Source organism: Pyxicephalus adspersus, chromosome Z (genome assembly GCF_032062135.1).
Source record: "Pyxicephalus adspersus chromosome Z, UCB_Pads_2.0, whole genome shotgun sequence".
Lineage (NCBI taxonomy): Eukaryota > Metazoa > Chordata > Amphibia > Anura > Pyxicephalidae > Pyxicephalus > Pyxicephalus adspersus.
The window spans coordinates 64,629,863-64,648,322 of record NC_092871.1 but is presented as its reverse complement, the minus strand read 5'-3'; the positions used below and the strand labels follow the sequence as shown (position 1 = coordinate 64,648,322).

The window sequence follows — 18,460 nt, the reverse complement described above, 5'->3', positions numbered from 1 at the left end:
CTCCAGCAATGTGTACCGGTACTTATTTATTTATGGGCAGAGTTCTACCTGTTCTGGCGATGGCCTATTGATTAAAGTTTAGGGGGTGTTATCTACAGGTGTCCCCCACTTGCACCTAAAATTTTGGTTTTGTACATCTTCCCATTCCAGAGTAATTGGGGTTCATAGTATGGAAGGGGACAGGGTAGTTTAGTATGACTTTTCTAGCTTTGTGACAGGTCGGTGTAAATTTGGGGTTCGCACCTCCTTGCTATGTAAGTGGCCCTGGGGGTCCCTAATTTGTATGTTTAATTTCGGGCATCTAGACACACAAACTTTTTAAATAGCAACCCTGATTTTCAATTTTCACTACTTTTTATAATTATGACCCCAATATTTTGTAAGTTATTAAAGGTTGGGAGATGGATTTGGGGTATTGCTAGCTATGAGCGTCCCCTATGTACCCTGAACATTTGAGGTCGTTAGGACATACTGTTCAGCAGGTATGGAGGTTTGTACAGGGAGAGATGTAAGCCTGCAGTAGATGATATTCTGCATTCATACGCAAAGCTAAAGTGAAACTATCCTGACCACTGGTATTGGCCCCTTAGCAGTAATTTTTCACAGGTTTTGCAGTTTCAGTTTTTTCAGACATAGGTTTTGATTCCTTGGACTCTTGTGATGGGGGTTCAGAAACAGCTGGGGTTGTAGAAGAGGTAGCCTTTTCAGCTTGTGCTTCAGAAGAGTCCCCAGTCTTCACAGAAGCTTCCATATTCTCATTTTCAGCTTCTGTCTCTTTAGCCTTTACTTCATCTTTTGCTTCTTCAATCTTTGATCCCCCAGCATCTTTCACCTGTTTATCCTTAGATTCATCTTGACTAGGGTAGTGCGGATGCCTTGCCCTTGCTCTTTTTATATGTCCCCCCCCCCTTTTAACCCCCCAATTCCATATTATATTCACCCCTTCCCCTACTTGCCAACCTACTTCATATCACCACACAACACTTTTTGGACTTAAATTGGCTGGCAAGCAGCCGTTTATTTATAACCATTAAATAACATAAGTAATAAAATATAAATATATACTTTGTAACATTGATAACCATACACAGTTAACCTTTAATAATATATTTTTCATAACCATAAATACCATACATAACATAAATAACAATAATATAAAACATAACCTGTAACACATTTATAAATAACTATATATATACTACTATAACCATAATTAACCTCAATTATTAACCTTTTCTTAACCCCCACATTTCTAAATTAACCTTTTATCAACTTGTACATCTCCAGGCTGCAGGTCATAGAAGATAAAGCCCGCCTCCAGTTGCAATAGTTGCAACCCACCATGAACCACGCTATGGCCCCTGGGCCCACCCTGCCTCAGGGGCCCCAACAAAGCCAATTTAAAGGGGCACTCCACCACCCGGGATGCCCCTTCACCCCCGACTTACCACCGGGCACTTACCTTCCCCCCAGACCCCAACCGCCACAGCGCGGAAGAGTGACCCCTTACTCTTGCGCGCTCCTCCACATACGAAGGGCCCTTTGAACTCCATCCTGTAAACCCAAACACCACAAGTCTATACCTATGGCGTTCAAATGAACCCCATCCCCTCTGAGATACTGCCACGTCTCCTCTTCCAATTCCCTGTGGCGCACCACCACACCTCCATGTCGCCCCCCCCCCCCCCATATTTCAACTCCCACATCCCCCTTTCATTTACAATAATTGTGGCCTCACGTACACCCTAAAACGCTCAGATTCCCAACGACCAATCTGCTTAATAGTTGACTCGTCCACCCCCCACCTAGCCGCCTCCGTGGCTGCCGAATATTGTTTGCTCTGTACCCCTAGCAATGCCAATCCTTGTCTAAATACTGCCACAAATTGAAAACGTGACAAGTACGTCCCGTCCTCATGCAGCAAAAGGGGGCCCGGTTTTTGAGGCCGACCTTCAAAAATTCCTCCACAGCCCGCACCGGACAGACCCCTGAACCCTCCAATGAAAAGAGAGCCACCCGAAAACCTTTGCCCAACTGATCTGTCTTTGACCTCCGAATTTTCAAACTCACCTTATCCGCACTGCACTCTACATCTTCGGGTAGCAGACCTCCTGGTCGATCTTTCGCCGGGCTCACCAGTTCCCCTATCCGCATGGCTCCAAAGAACGTCGTCACAAAAGCCGCCCTAAACAGCAAAACTTCATAGTCCCCAAAACACAGTACCTTCAATTTCCTCACCAAACCCTTCAACAAGTCAAACGACAAAGGCCGTCTACTGTCACACACCTTCCTACCCCTTCTAAACCCTTTAAGAGCCTGCCGCACAATAAAGGAGTTTGTAACGTCTTCCATCCCCCTCAACTTAAAACCAAACGCCAAACCTGCCATCATCATATTCACCCCCGCAACCGACACACCCTCAGCAACTTTTTTAGCCAACAGACCTAACACCCCAACCACAGGCGTGTCACTGACCCCTCTTGCCCACTGTGCCTGCCACCCCAACCACTCGGACCATACCGCCTCATACGCCTTCCAAGTCCTCTCGCTCACTGACCTCCGGACAAGCCCTCTGATAACCCCCTCGCAATTTCCCACAGATGTTCCGGGCACCTCTGACCAATGTCCTCTGCCTCCGGAGCCAACATTCGAAATCTGTCCCACTTGCAAACAAGATAATGCGTCAGCCACCTTATTATCAACCCCTGGAATATGCTTTGCAAAGATAAACACATTATATGCCATGCACTTAAAAACCAAATGCCTTAATAACCGCACAGCAGGACCCGATGAAACTGTAAAGGTGTTTATCGCCTGCCACCCCCAAATTATCACAATAAAAATGAACTTTTTTGTTCGCCAATTCCTTACCCCATAGTTCCACCTCCAAAACAATAGGAAACAACTATAGAACTACTATGTTCTTAACCAGACCCTTGTATCTTGTATCAGACCCAGACTCTTGTATCCAACTCTGTGGCCACACCCCCGCACACCACTTACCCCGAAAAATATGCTCCAAAGCCAACCCCCCCAGCTGCATTGGTAAATAACTCCAAATCAACTGTATCCACAGGCCCCTCCAACCACAATGCTTTCCGATTGAAGTGCCCCAGGAACAAATCCCATGCCTCTAAATCCACCCTCACCCCAGCATTCAAACGAACAAAATGACCCGGCACCTTGGCCCCCGCTGTAGCCGCCGCCAACCTCCGGCAGAAAACCCTGCCCATCCTCACCACTTTACATGCAAAATTTAACTTACCGAGCAAGGACTGCACCTCTCTCAGCTTCATTTTTCTGCACCCTTTAGCCGCCCCCACTTCACATCTTAAAGCATCCAACCTGTCCCGCGGCAGCCTGCTCTCCATTGCCACTGTGTCCAATTCAATGCCCAAAAAGGTCAAGGCCGTAACTGGCCCTTCCGTTTTGTCATCCGCCAATGGAACCCCAAACCTTTCCGCCACGTGCTGCAAGGTAGCTAAAAGCACCCTACACACTGAACTGCCCGCCGGCCCAATCAAAAGAAAATCATCCAAATAGTGTATAACCGAATCAATTTCAGACACAAATTTAACCACCTATTCCAAAAAAGTACTAAACTGTTCAAACAAAGCACAGGAGATAGAACAACCCATTGGCAAACACCAATCAACATAATACCCTCCCTCCCACTTACAACCCAACAACCGCACACAATCCGGGTGAACAGGTAAAAGCCGGAAGGCGGCCTCAATATCCGCTTTCGCTAACAAAGCCCCCGGCCCATATCTCCTCACCCACCTGATTGCTGCGTCAAAGGAAGTATACGCCACAGCACACACTTACCGCTGTATCCCCCAAATTCTGATCGTCCTTCCCCCCTTTTTCCAATCTCCTCACCACCTCCCTCAGCCCTGCCAATATCTCGACCATCCCCTTGTTTTGTCCCCACACACTCGCCCCCCACCCTGAACAATCCAACCCCCACCCTCCTAAAGGACCCCCCCGGGACCTACCTTCCTGCCCCGCTGCCAGGGGTCCCATGCCCTCGCGTCCAGGGCCCTGCACCGGCCCGATCCTTCTTCTTCCCCGGAGGAGGAAACCTCCCCTTGCGACCGCCGCACTTCCGGGATCGAAGCCGGTCACTTCCTGGCGACTCCGATGACGTGGCCCGGCTCCACCCCGTGTCACTTCCGGTTCTCTCTCGACCACGCGGGCAGGCCTCGGGCGCCATCTTGTCCACGCCTGCCATCGTCCAAGGGCCGGATCTTCTACGGGGTCGACCACGCCCATCCTTCCGGACAGGTACCGCTCCTTCCCTGGCCGTGTCCTCGACCGGACCAGCTGCCACCGCCGTCCGCCGGGCCTCCGCATAACGCGAGGGCCCGGCTTCAGGTGAGGCCCTCCAACGCCGCTCTGGCAACCCAGGCGAATGGGGGCTGCGCTCCCTGCCAGCCGCAGCCCCCCTCCTGGAAGCCGTGCGCCGGGTCCTCGCTGAACGCGAGGCCCCGGCTTCAGGTGAGGCCTCCCCTGACAAGGCCGCACCCGACCTTAAACAGGGGCTGCGTCCCCTGCCGACCACAGCCCCAATGCCGCTCGCTCTATCCTGGGACCTCACACCGCCGGAGGTCCCAGGCCTCGGCAAGGCCTCAACCGCTGAGGCCTCAACACTCCTCTCCAGGGGGGTGCGCTCCCTGTCAGCCGCAGCCCCCCCAGCAGGACTCCGCCGAAGAAGGGGATTCCTCCCTGACTTGGCGCTGCTACGAGCAGATCTGCGCCCGCCAGCCCGCCAGGAGGGTCCCTAGAGGGGCTCCCAAGATGGCGCTGAGTCCTAATAAAAGGGTCTGGACCGGGGCTCTAATCCTCCGCGGCCTTAACCCTTCTACTTTACCTGGTGGGGGACCCCCTCCTGCATCCCCCACAGCTTCCGCAACCCTAGCCTGCAGCCAAGCTTCACCATGTGAAGCCACTGCATCCCTAAGCTGCCTCATCAATGCGTCAAGAGACTCAATTGATGCTACCTATCCTAATTTTCTTCTTGTAAAAATGTGACCCCCTCTGACACAGCTCCCCCCTTATATCTATCCCCTTACTCCACCCCACGTTTCTTCCTTACCAATCCACCTTCGCTCCTCCTTGTGCATCTTTTAAATCTTTCACCCCTCCTTCACCTACTCTTCACCACCACTCCCCGCCCCTTCTTTTTTCACCGGGCAGCCCCTTACACTCCTGTCATGAAGGCCTGTTAAAGGTAAAAAATATATGTATTCATTTTTGCTTAATCTTGCTATATTCTTGCTATATGCTGAATAGTTATCAAATATCTGCTTACGCTTCAATTATAGAAAAAGGACCTTGGGCCTCTTATAAGAGAGGAACATGATGACCTTGGCTAAATTATGGCCTGTGGTTTCCTAAACGCCCAGAGTGGGGGGAAGAAGCATGTTATCTTAAAAGAAACAGTTTGCAGCTGGGCAGTTTGTTACATCTTAAGGAGGAACAGGACTCAAGGCTAAATGAAACAGCAACAACCGCAGTACTGATAAGGGATATTAATCATGTTTGCTGATGAGTAACATTCCTATACAATACTATATGTTTTGTTCTGTATAAATATGGGAGCTTCTATGCTGAATGTCAGATTCTCCTTCAGCGTGCTGAGGCACTTGTTAGCTGATAGTGTGAATCCCGTGCTGCACGTAAATAAAGAACCTTCTGCTTCACTGAACTTCAAGGTCTCCTGGTGCTTCGTGAATAAGGCTATTGCCTTCCACAGGCCCTGCTCTTATTTTGCTATGGGCCATTCTTTTTTGGCAGAAGTAGCTGTTTTTCCTTTAGGGACAGGGGAGTTTGTTTCCATTGCTTCTCCTTCTTCTGAGTCTTCCTCATCTTCAGACTCCTCCTTTACATTTTTCTTGGCTGCAAGCTTTTTGACAGGAGTTTTCTTGGCAATAGGTTTTTTCTTCTTCTTCAGACCCATCAAATTCCATGTTCTCATATTAATGGCAATCCTTTTCCTCCTTGAATTATGAGCTGGGGTTCAGCCTGATGTACTTGATTAAACTTGAATATTTTCTGTCCAGGAAGCCAGCCAGGTGACCATGTTATCCAAGCGTACTTCCTTCCACTTGTGGCCAGGAGGGGGCTCCAGAATCCTGGAGTCTTTGCTGCAGTTTATAATGACATCTTTACACCTGTTTTATTCTCATTTTTAACATTTCCATTTTAGGGTGGTCACCTCGGCCACGGAAAAGAACCGGTGGTTCAATTTTGAAGTTTCCAATTTTTTTTTTCGATGCCCGTCCAGTATACAATATCTGTACTCTTCCTGAAGCTTATTGGCCTCCTCCTTGAAATTCTGTTTCCACTCTTTAGGCAATCCTTTCCTCTCTTCGTTTCTATCAAAGAAATACCTGTGGATCTCTGTAAAGTCACATTTATCCAATTGCTTTATGGTCTTCTTTTCTTCTTTAATCATTTGCGCTCTCCAGTCAGCAAAGAAATTCTTCTGAAAGACCTCTTTGGTGGTGTATTCATGATCCATTGTATGTACCGGCTGGGTGTGCAGGGACATCCGTCGGGTTGCACCACACGCCATAACCTGGAATGGGAACACTTCCTGTCCCTCAGAGGACTGGCCAGGCTTGGGATCAGTAGGACACCAATTCCAGTCTCCCATAAGGGGCCAAACCCCAGCCTGGGGATTCCACTGTCCATAAAAACAAAACAGCAACCTCCTTCCAGCTTTCTTTCCCCACAAGCTGATTTTCAGGCCCCTTCCTGCTCTTCCCTGGAACACTGTGGCTCTCTCTCAGCCTGAAACACACTGGCTCTCCCTCAGCCTAGATCCCTCTGGCTCTCTCGCAGCCTGGATCCCTCTGGCTCTTTCTCAGCCTGAAACACACTGGCTCTCTCTCAGCCTGGATCCCTCTGACTGAATACTACTACTCCTCACCTTGCACCTGATTGCAGGTGAATAAATCCCCAGAATCAGGGTTGGGCCTAGAAACCCACCCTTCACTTTCCTTGGCCGGCTCCAGGGCCCTAAAATCCCTGGTTTCTTTCTACAAACCTACACAGACATATCTACTCTCTATTCCCTGCAGGCTTTGTAACACTTACCCTGACATTTTAGGGACATTCTGTCATAATATATATATATATATATATATATATAGTAAAACACAAAGACTATTTGACAACTATTATGGTATATGGCATGGCATGAGAAGAGTGGCCAAGCTTGCCAGTGCACGTTTTTTCTCCACCTTCTCCTTTTTCTCTCCCCGATTTCTTCCTCTATTCCCCATCTCTCTAGCTCTCTCTTCCCACTTTATCTTTTCTCCACCTCTCTTTCCTTCTTCTTCTTTCTCCTCTCTCCCTTTCGCTATTGCTCTCTCCCCTCTCCTTCTCTTTTTCCTGCCTCTGTTTACCTCTTCTATTCCCTCTTTTGCCCCTTCTCTCTTTTTTCTCTTCCCTAATTAACTCTCTCTCCTCTCTTTCCTTTCATCTTCTCCCTTTCTCCTCTCTCCCCTTTTTTCTCTTCTCCCTTTCTCTCAAATCTCCCTTCTTCTCTCTCCCTTTTTCTCTTATTCTGTCTCTATCTTTTTCTTACCCAGTATCTTCACTCCCTTCTATCTCTCCCACACCTCTCCCTTCTACCTCCTTCTCTTCTTTTGTTCTCCCTCCTTTATTTCCCCCTTTTTCTTTCTTTCTCCCCCCTTTCTCTCTATTTGAACTTGCTGTTTTTTTCATGTGGAACAGCCTCCATGATGAGTTTTGCGTGTGTGGGTGTCACACTTAAATCTGAAAAGAAGTTGGAAGCCTACAGAGTACACACATACCTCCCAGATATCTGAGATGAGAAATAGGGGCTCGGAATATAGGAAAAAAACAACACCACAAGTTAAGTGAATCATTGATTGGTTAAGCTCACAAGTGCTTTATATTTGTTTTTTTTTGTCACCACATTTCCCTTATAAAAGTCTAAAAATGCAATACTTTAGAGATTGGATGGAAGTTTTAGTACAGCAAAAATCTTCTGAAAGGTAAATAATAGGTTTTTACATCAGAGCAAAAAAGGTGCAATGAGAGTGAGACTCATACTCCTCATCCTTAATCAGCTGGGTGTATGACAGGCAACAGGCAGACCTCATAAACCAGTTAGGATTCAAAAGATATCTATATCAGCTAATTAGTGATAGTGATTTGTAGTAGATATTGAAAAGAAATAAGCTATTGATGGTGAAAGGGATTTTGAATCCTTATACCCAAAAACAATGGCATTAAACATTTTCTTCCACAATCACACAATAAATGATGGACTAAATGACCATCTATATACAGGTTGACATTCAAAAATCAGGTAACCTCTGGACCTGAGGAGTGCTGGATTTTCTAAAATTTCGGATTTTTTACATAAACGCCGCCTCCAGAAACAGCCTCCAGAAAACAGTGCAAATTTGAAATGTGCGAAATCCATGCTGGAAATTTGAAGGAACCAGATTATCGATTGCCGGATTTTTGAATGTCAACCTGTGTATATATATATATATATATATATATATATATATATATATATATATATATATATATATATATATATATAGATATAGTGCATATCTGTCAATTGTTTGAATGCCTATATATTAGAAATCAATATATTAGTGTATAAAATACTCATAGTTCAGACATTTTTACTCTGAAGCCTGATCAACTAAAGCAATGTGATGCTTTGCCTGCTGTCTTGCAAAAAATGTTTTGTAAATTGGCAAATTACAAATTTGAATTCCCCAAAATATAAACATATAGATTTGTGGATATAGATCATCCAAATCACTAATAAATCTCCATATTTCAGAATGATTTACCCAAAGACTAGCATATAGCTGTTCATTAAACAAAAATATAATTTTATGATAAGCTGGCACTATGCAGACGGAAGGCAGACCCAGAATATCTATTTCCATCTCCAATATCTAGGAATACCAATTCACTTGTCTAGAGATGGAATAGGACAGAATGGAGCTCTGGTGCCAGCTTTGTCCACACATCCCTTTATTGACATTGTTAAATACTATAAGAGGCACAGAAAAGCCAACCTTTTTGCATTGTGTGTATTGTCATTGATGTTGTACATCCCACCTTTTAAAGTGATATTATGGAGAATAAAGTTTTTAGCTGTCTTGCTCTGTATGAGGAACCAGATTGCTGATTAGCAAAGTTCAGCTGACTCTGAGGATAAAGTTTAAATAAACAACAAAGGACTATCCCTTCTCTGGAGATTATTCTGTAGGTCACTCCTATCCCTTTATGGTATACATTGATTTTACAGAAATACACACAATTTACCATTTAAAGTCCTCTGTTATATTAGTCGATAAATGAGTAAAAAAAAGATAGATTTTGTAAGAAATCTGTCAGTTGATATAATAGTGTGCCTGTTCTGCATTCCTATTAGTTACATTGTTCCCAGCTATGTCTGTTGAACAGAACATCTCCCTTTGTGTTATGGAAAAGAGCAGAGGAAGAGTTCTGTAGCCCCAACATACTTTCTGTGTTAAAATGACACTGCTGCTCATTGGAAACAAAACAGTGGGTGACCACTGCCACCCTAGGGCAGGAAATATGATACCTGCAGAATCACAAGGATAAATTAAGGACCCCCCCCCTAATCAGTCTAATAAAAACTAATTTCACAACATCTGTAATCTACTACTCAGTTTTATTCCTTGGTATATATACATTTTAATCCTGTGCTATGCATGCGCATTGACACTGGGGGCGGCAGCTTGTTTTGATTACACAGGTCAACATGTCATTTTCATCAGATTTAATTTTATGTGGGCTATGTAGTATTTTTGATGAGGATTTCAAATCTGTGTTCATTTTTTCTCTAGCATGTCTTTGTGATGCAGCTAATTATATATTGTGTGAAATTCGTTATAAATAGTCTTAACATATTACAACATTTAACGACAGTTTTCTTTTTTAAGGTTAGAGACTGAACTAACTGAGATTAATTTCATTTGTCATCATGCCTAGAAATTGCCTTAATGATCCAGACAGTTTCTGTTACGTGTGTGGTTCATTCACGACAAAAGCACAGCGTCGCCAAATTACCACAGAACTTAAAAAGATATACAAATTATATTTCGGCTGTCCACTTGGTGACCAGGATAAATCTTGGGCTCCACATGTCATCTGTACCAGTTGTTCCAATGGACTGCATGACTGGCTAAATCAGCGTAAAGCAGCAATGCCATTTGCAATCCCAATGGTGTGGAGAGAATCAAGTGACCATCTAATCGACTGCTATTTTTGCCGCATCAACAAAAGTGGATTCCCAGGTAAAACTAAGCACAAAATTGTATATCCCAGCCTTGATTCTGCAATTAGGCCTGTGATTCTTTGCCAGTTCTGGTACTGCCACATGATGGACTTGCTTCTGTAAAAGGTGATGAGGAATGAGCTGGAGTTGCAGCCAGTTACATCCCCAAATCATCTAATCCTGACTACTTGGCCGATGCAGATTCAGAACCAGAGACTTTTACACAAGCAGAGCGAATGATCTCATTTGTGATTTAAATCTCTCCAAAGACAAAGCAGAACTTCTTGCTTCAAGGCTTAAACAGAAGCACTTGCAAGGGTGTAACTGTAACTCACTTTAGAAAACAAAATCATAACTTGACACTAGTGATGGCTCACTGTGCTACTGCCATGATATAAATGCACTCTTTAAAAGTTTGTCACAAGAGCATGTTCCATCTGAATGACGTATCTTCATTGATTCCTCTAAAAGAATCTTGAAAGCAGTCTTACTGGCTAATGGTAATTCCAAACCACGTTTTCCAATTGCCCATTCAGTTAACCTAAAGGAGTCCTATGACAACATGAAGTTACTACTTGAAGCAATCCAGTATAAAAACACCAGTGGAACATCTGTGAGGATCTAAAGGTCATTGGATTGCTGATGGGAAATGCAAGGAGGATTCACAAAATATTGCGGTTTCCTTTGCCTGTGGGACAGCCGATCAACGGGAGACCATTATGTCAAGCGTGATTGGCTACCAAGAGATACCTTGAGCCCAGAACAAGCAGTGTCAAGTTTCTGCCCCTGGTTCATCTGCATAAAATATTTCTGCCACCTCTCCATATCAAGTTAGGCTTGATGAAGAACCTTGTGAAGGCCATGGGTAAATCATGGGTTTTCTGTACTTTGATGAGAAGTTTCCAAACAAAAGCACTGCAAAAATGAAGGACGGGATATTTATAGGGCCACAGATCAAGTCTGTTTTGCAGGATGATGTTTTCAAACAATCTCAGCAGCTGAGCTAAAAGCAGAGCGAATGATCTCATTTGTGATTTAAATCTCTCCAAAGACAAAGCAGAACTTCTTGCTTCAAGGCTTAAACAGAAGCACTTGCTTGCAAGGGGTGTAACTGTAACTCACTACAGAAAATGAAATCATACCTTGACAACGTTCTTCACTAGTGATGGCTCACTGTGCTACTGTCATTATATAAATGCACTCTTTAACAGTTTGTCACAAGAGCATGTTCTATCTGAATGACGTATCTTCATTGATTCCTCTAAAAGAAACTTGAAAGAAATAAGTTGCTACTTGAAGCAATCCAGTATGAATGCCAGCGGAACTGCTGTGAGGATACAAAGGTCATTGGCTTGCTGATGGGAATGCAAGGAGGATTCACAAAATATTGCTGTTTCCTATGCCCGTGGGATAGCCGATCAACGGGAGACAATTTTGTCAAGCGTGACTGGCTACCAAGAGATACCTATAAGCCCGGAACAAGCAGTGTCAAGTTTCTGCCTCTGGTTGATCCGCATAAAATATTTCTTCCACCTCTCCATATCAAGTTAGGCTTGAAAAAGAACCTTGTGAAGGCCATGGGTAAATCAAACGCCATGGGTTTTCAGTACCTTGTTGAGAAGTTTCCAAACATAAGCACTGCAAAAATGAAGGAAGGGATATTTAGAGGGCCACAGATCAAGTCTCTTTTGCAGGATGGTGTTTTTAAACAATCTCTCTCAGCAGCTGAGCTAGAAGCTTGGGATGCATTCAAGTGGCTGTGTGCAAATTTCCTGGGCAACCATAAGTCTCCTGCATACAAGGAAGGAGATCAGAATCTGCTTGATTCATACCAAAAACTGTGTTCTCGCATGACAATAAAAATACATTTCTTGCACTCACATCTAGAATTCTTCCCGTAAATTATTGGTATGGTGAGTGACGAACAAGGGGAACGTTTTCACCAGTACATTCAGTTAATGGAGCACTGCTACCAAGGTTTCTAGAATGAAAGTATGATGGCTGACAACTGCTGGATGCTGTACCGCGACAATCCATAGAGTACACACGAAAATCATACTCTAAGCATTTTTCTGAAGAAACAATTGTACCTGACCATACAATGTTCAGTAGATCTATACCACAGTGTGCCTTATTTTACTTCACACTAAAGATGTATTAACATTCACTTCAATGGTGCTTATGTTTTAGTACAAAACAATGGTAACTATAATAGTATAATAGTAATAATAGTACTCATAACTGTACGTGTTAGGGAAAAACTGAAAACAGATCTAAAATCTGCTCAAAAAACTGATTTAGAAAAGTTTGCTGTGGTTTCTGATGATTATGAAAACTCATTTTTTGTTGACCTGTGTTATAATACATGCAGCATCTGTATTCTGCTCTGCAGTGCTAGATGATGGTTGTGGTTTTCTTTCTTACAGCGTACATCTATGAGAACATAACTGTACAGATCTGTCATAGGCAGTCAGACTGAAAAAGGTAAATCCATACAGAATACTGTATATGATACAAGATATTATAGCTAGCAATACCCAACACACTTTGCATTATACAACATCTGTTCAAAGAGAAATATAGAGAAATACAATGTCATTTTTTATGTTGAACAAAGACCTATCTGGCTGTCTCTGGTATTAGAAATATTAAATGGACCAATAGGTGGCCTGAAACTAGCATAAACCCAGCAAAGTCAGAACATAAATTAACTTCTTATCTAACAAGCTAGCTTATGTTTATATTGTGTGAACTGCAGAAAAGAACAAACAGAAGTTTTAGCAGTGTTATTTTCAATTTTATGTAATGTGTCTAGTTTAAGTACCAAAAAATACATTGACGCTAAATCTACAAGGACGTTTTCCCAAGCGTTTAGCCTGAGGCTTTAAAAGCCCATGTTTGAAATTCCCATGCATTCCAATAGGCTAATCTACACCAAGTAAACACAGGAAAATGCGGAAAAACGCATGAAAGCGCTCCTATTAAATTCAATTGAGGCATTTTTAAGCGTTTTCAAGCTTTTTATGAAAGCTTCCTTGAAAGCAATAGGGGCTTTTATAAGTGTTGTTAGCATGACTTTGGAATCTACAAGCCCCCTTTAATAAGGAGACTCCTAGAGTTTCTGGACTATTTCTGTGTAATTATTTGTTTGTGTGTTTCCAAGAAAGTCCTTGACAATGGCTTTGAATGATAACCAAGCATTCTTTTCGACTTCTGGCCTTGTCATGATGAAAAGTTCATCTTTGGTGAGCTGCCGAATCTGTGGACCATCAAACACACCGGCCTTTATTTTTTCAAATGACAGGCTAGGAAATGCAAAAATTACGTACTTGAAACAGTCTTCTTCAATTTGCAAAGCTTTAATGAACTGCTTCATCAGACCCAGTTTCATGTGCAGAGGCGGTAATAAATTATTTTTTCTATCAACAAATGGCTCATGTAGAATGTTTGCATCACCTGGTTTTAGGGCAGATCTTGGAGGCCGATTCCTTTCAAACCCAATGCCTCTCACGAGCTCTGCTGTCCCACATGCACAGATAACAAATATACTTGGTGTATCTGCTTTCCTGACCAAGAAGGAAGTATACTATTTTAAGGTCAACACAGATGACCCAATTGTGTTGGTTATATTGCAACAACTCAATGACTCTCTTTTTGTCTGCATATTCTTCACAAAGAGAAACTGAATGGCCAATTGGGACTGATCCAAATATATTGCCAATGTGAAGAAGGACACACTTTAAGCTCCGCTTTGAGCTATTGATGAATAGTCGCTATTAGGTTGAGTTATAGATTGGAATTCCCGATTCCTCCATTAAACCAGGTACTAAAGTACTGCAGAAATGCAATTTCACTGGTTTGAAAGTACGATACCTTTGTTCCTTTTTCAAGTAACATTTTCTCACGCAGTCTTGATGCTAGGAGTTCTGAAGCCTTCTTCGATAGTCCCAAATCACGTGCCAAATCACTCAACTCATTCTGATCAAATCCCTTACGAGTCCTCTTCAATCCTCTTAAACTCTTAATCATTTGTTGTGACCTAGTTCATCACCATAATCATGTTCTTCAAGGGAGGGTAGTGTAGACTGGGCGTGTAGCCGATGGTAGACTAGGATACTCTGTTAAATTATTTTTCCTGTTGTGTCCTAAAGTTTTTACTGTAGAAAAGTAACAGTCACTAAAATGATCTCCTTGCTCTTCCCAAACCATAGGTATACCAAATGGCATCTTATCACGTGTCCCCTTTGTCCACATCCATAAAGCCTTGACACACTGTTTGCCTTATGAAGGGCCCAAGACTTTAATCAAGTTTAACTTATATGTAAATATTCCAAATAGGCTTGCTCTACAAATGTGCTGATGTTCGCCCTTTGACTGGGTATGGTGAAACTGCCACATATATAACAAAATGAATCAGGGTTGTTTAGGCACTTACGAGGAGAAACAGCAGAGCCAGACATGATCTGGAAGAAAGAAAATACGTGTGTAAGTAGAAAATAAATTTTGCTTATTCACTACGTAGAGCAGCGCACAACCTCTGACCACACTGTCTTGCGTGTAATTGAATAGCCTATACATATGCACGCTACAGTAATCACATTATTATAAGCAGTGAAGAAAAAAAAAACTGTCGTGATAGAAGAAAACTAACTGCATTTTAAGAATCAGTATACCCATTTTAGTGTAAATAAGCTTAAAAATTGAAGTCAACAAAAAATTTGTTCCCCATAGTTTTCCCTTTACAGTTTTTTACACCCAATAAATTAATAATTTCCTAGCATGTGTATAATAACTGACATGCTGCATGTTCAGCAGTTCACCCAGTAAAACATTTCAATCTCAGTCTAATCCAATAGCTAATTATATGGTGTGGATCACAAATGTGCCCGTGTACTGTTGTCAGCGATCCCATTCCACTGTGTTTTCAGTTCCTGCAATGCTGACTGTGCATTGCAAACAGAAATCACTGAGCCCTCCAGGGATTGCGTCTGTAGTTTATGAAAGTATCTGAAATTCAGCATGGAGGTCAGTTCAACAACAGAAGTCATATGGACGCACTGGAAAATGCCAGAGAATCTAAAGAAACTAGGGAAACAAAGTAAATCTTTGCTTTACTTAGCCAGGGCTAGTACATTTCCTAAGAAAGAAGTTTTTTTAATGCAGACCTGTACTTCTATGCACACAGCTATGCACTCCTTAGTGATAGTGCTGATTGTCCCAGCACAGTAAAATGACATATCTCTAAATTTTAGCGTGAACACATGCCAAGGATATGCAACACACCAATGCAGTGTGTGACTGCAATGAGAAGGGGTGGCTATATTGCACAAAATATGGGCTCTCCTCCATGTTTGTTTTAGCAGGCAGCTGATTGGCTGTCTGTCACTGTATGCCACACAGGCAGCAACTGGCCTATATAAGGCCGGGGTGTGCCTGCATTTACCACTCCTGACAGAGATTTGCTAGCATTACAATCCTTCTGTGCTGCTTGGCTTGCTTTGTCAAAGTAAAAACAAGTGCTTTATTTAGCTAGACTGTGTCACACTCACACTATTAGTCAGATAGATTGTTGGATTGTACTGTATTGGTGCAGTCCTGAAATCTACTGTACTCAGATAGGTAGAGTGTTTCACTGTTAGATAGATAGATAGATAGATAGATAGATAGATAGATAGATAGATAGTCAGTGTTACATACACACCAGAGGCAGGGTACCCTCCCTGACTGCGTGCAGATTATCACACTTGTACTGAGAGACAGACACACAGACGCAGTGTATACTGCAGTATAAACTTTGTATACTGTGCTGCTCCCAGGGGTTGGAGAGGCGGAGCTACAAGCAATCCTTCAAGATGCTTAGTTGATTCACTTATCTGACGAGGAGAGTCAGTTCACAGGCTTTGCCCCCACTTACATTTCACCAGAACACTCTGAGCCAGACGAGCCAATTCAAACTGGCTCCAAAAGGCTGCTGCTTCCTTTCGACACATACAGGGAAACTGTCTCTTCTGATGATGATGATGATGTCCTTGATCCGACATGGGGCGAACAAGGAGATCATCATATGCAGGAAGAAGAGGAGAAGGAGGAGGAGGTTGCAGAGCGCCCTCAAAGTGGGGGGGAGAGAAAGAGGGTAAAAGCTGCCCACACTTTTTCAAGTACCAGTGAAGCAAGTCATAGTCGTAAATCGTTGGATTTGCCTCAACAACCGTGGACCGCCACCACGAGCACCAGCTCCAGAGCACCTTTCGGCCCAGTTAGATGTTCGCCCCTGTGGACATTTTTTAATCTCCAAAGGGATGACAAACTTGGATCAAGTTGCATGAGCACACATTTAAAAAGCCACCACCCAGTAACCTAGCGGGAACACCTGGTCAAAGCACAGAGCTCTGTGCGACCACCTCTGCCCAAGAAGCAAGCTAAAACTGCTCGATCTTCCTCCGCTGCCTTTTCTCCTTCTGCCACCAAAGTTACCCGTGTTGCTGCCAGCAATTTGAGTGGGGCATGTAGCCGAGCATTACCTTTTTCAGGCTCCACCAGCGGTGAGCAGGAGCCCCAAAGCAGATTGGCTGCTGTTTGTTGCATTGTTAGCAGTCAAGACCAGGCATCATTGCCATCCCCCACAACTTCTACCCCATCATCCAATCTTTCTGTGGTTAGCATTAGCAGCATCCAACCTTCCATCCCCCAGATGCTGGAGCGCAAGAGGAAATATGGCCCAAATGACCCCAAAACAAAGCTAATCAATGCAACAATTGCACAGATGATTGCGTAAGAATTCCTCCCTTACCGCCTGGTGGACTCCAATGCGTTCCGTTACGCATTCCTCTGAGCGAACCCACAATACGTTATGCCTAAGCAACAGTATTTTGCAGAAAAATATGTTCCTGCTTTGCATGAACATGTGCAGAGGAATGTGTCCATGGCCGGCAGCACTCTGACAAGGTGCACCTGACAACCGACAGTTGGTCGAGCAAGAATGGAGTGGGAAGATATATTTCCTATACAGCTCACTGGGTAACTTTGATGGCAGCAGGGGAAGATGCAACTGCAGCAAGGCCTGCATATCTACCTCCGCCCAGAGCATATCGCCATGCAATTTTCTCCTCAACCTCCACTTCCACCTCCTCCTTTGACTCTTGTGTCTCAACCTCTTCCTCCAGGGACACTTTGCTGTGGAGACCCAGCACCTCCCATTCGGCAGCATCTGTTCACCGCCAGCAACAACCTGCAGTTTGCTATTTCGGTGCACAATTCCGATGTTGCCACGCAGTCCTGAGGTTGCGAAGCCTGCTTTGTCTCAGCCACACGGGCGCAGCCATTCTAAGTACCTTGTGGGAGCAGGAGGACATATGGCCAACTCCCAACAGACTTTAGCCAGGCAAGGTCATGTGTGACAACGGTGCCAATCTTTTGGCAGCCCTGCGTTGTGGGAAACTCACACACGTACCTTGCCTGGCTCACGTCATGAACCTGATAGTACAGTGCTTTCTTAGGAATTACCCAGGCCTCCAGCCGCTGTTGCTGAAGGCCAGAAAGTTTTCAGCGCATTTCCGCCGGTCTTACACAGCCAGTGCCAGATTGGTGGATTTACAGCGAAATCTCAACCTGCCAGTGCGCAGGTTAATTTGTGATGTGGCCACACATTGGAATTCCACCTTTTACATGCTGCAGCGGCTGGCTGAACAACAGAAAGCGCTGGTTGATTATGTGGCTGAGTCTGTTCGTTTCAGACGTATACCTACACTACCCTTCTTCAGCCCTGCGGAGTGGCTGCAAATTGAAGACTTGTGCACTGTATTGTCACCTTTTGAAGAGGCGACCAGGATGATCAGCAGAGATCAGGCCTGTGTCAGTGACACCATCCCCATCATATGCTTGCTGGAACAGATGATGGTGGATCTCGGACACGACACAGAGCGGACGCTGCATCAAGAGATGACGTTTCAAACATCATCTCGAGCATGCGTTCCTACTAGGCATAGTGCACCACAAATCCAGGAAGAGGAGGAGGTGGAAGAGGATGAGGAGGACATTGCAGGCATGGGAGAAGGGGAGGAAGGGGCAGAGGAGGATATTAGGGGAACCTGGTATCCATCCACCCAAACACAAGGCGTCATGTTCCGTGGATGGCAAGACCAGGCGGAG

General features: G+C 44.2%; 1 protein-coding gene across 4 annotated transcripts in view; it reads left to right on the top strand.

Moving 5' to 3' along the window:
• Positions 1 to 18,460, top strand: part of PRRT1B (proline rich transmembrane protein 1B) — an 80,612-nt gene that overhangs the window by 25,719 nt on the left and 36,433 nt on the right. The window contains exons 2-3 of one of the 4 annotated variants that reach the window (XM_072429511.1): positions 7,747 to 7,887; positions 12,739 to 12,796. The exons of 1 other annotated variant lie outside the window; for it this stretch is intronic. The gene's annotated coding sequence lies outside the window, so the exon portion shown is untranslated. Of the gene's footprint in view, positions 1 to 7,746; positions 7,888 to 8,007; positions 8,031 to 12,738; positions 12,797 to 18,460 lie in introns of those variants that run through there. 2 more of the 4 variants (XM_072429512.1, XM_072429510.1) reach the window with 2 other exon arrangements.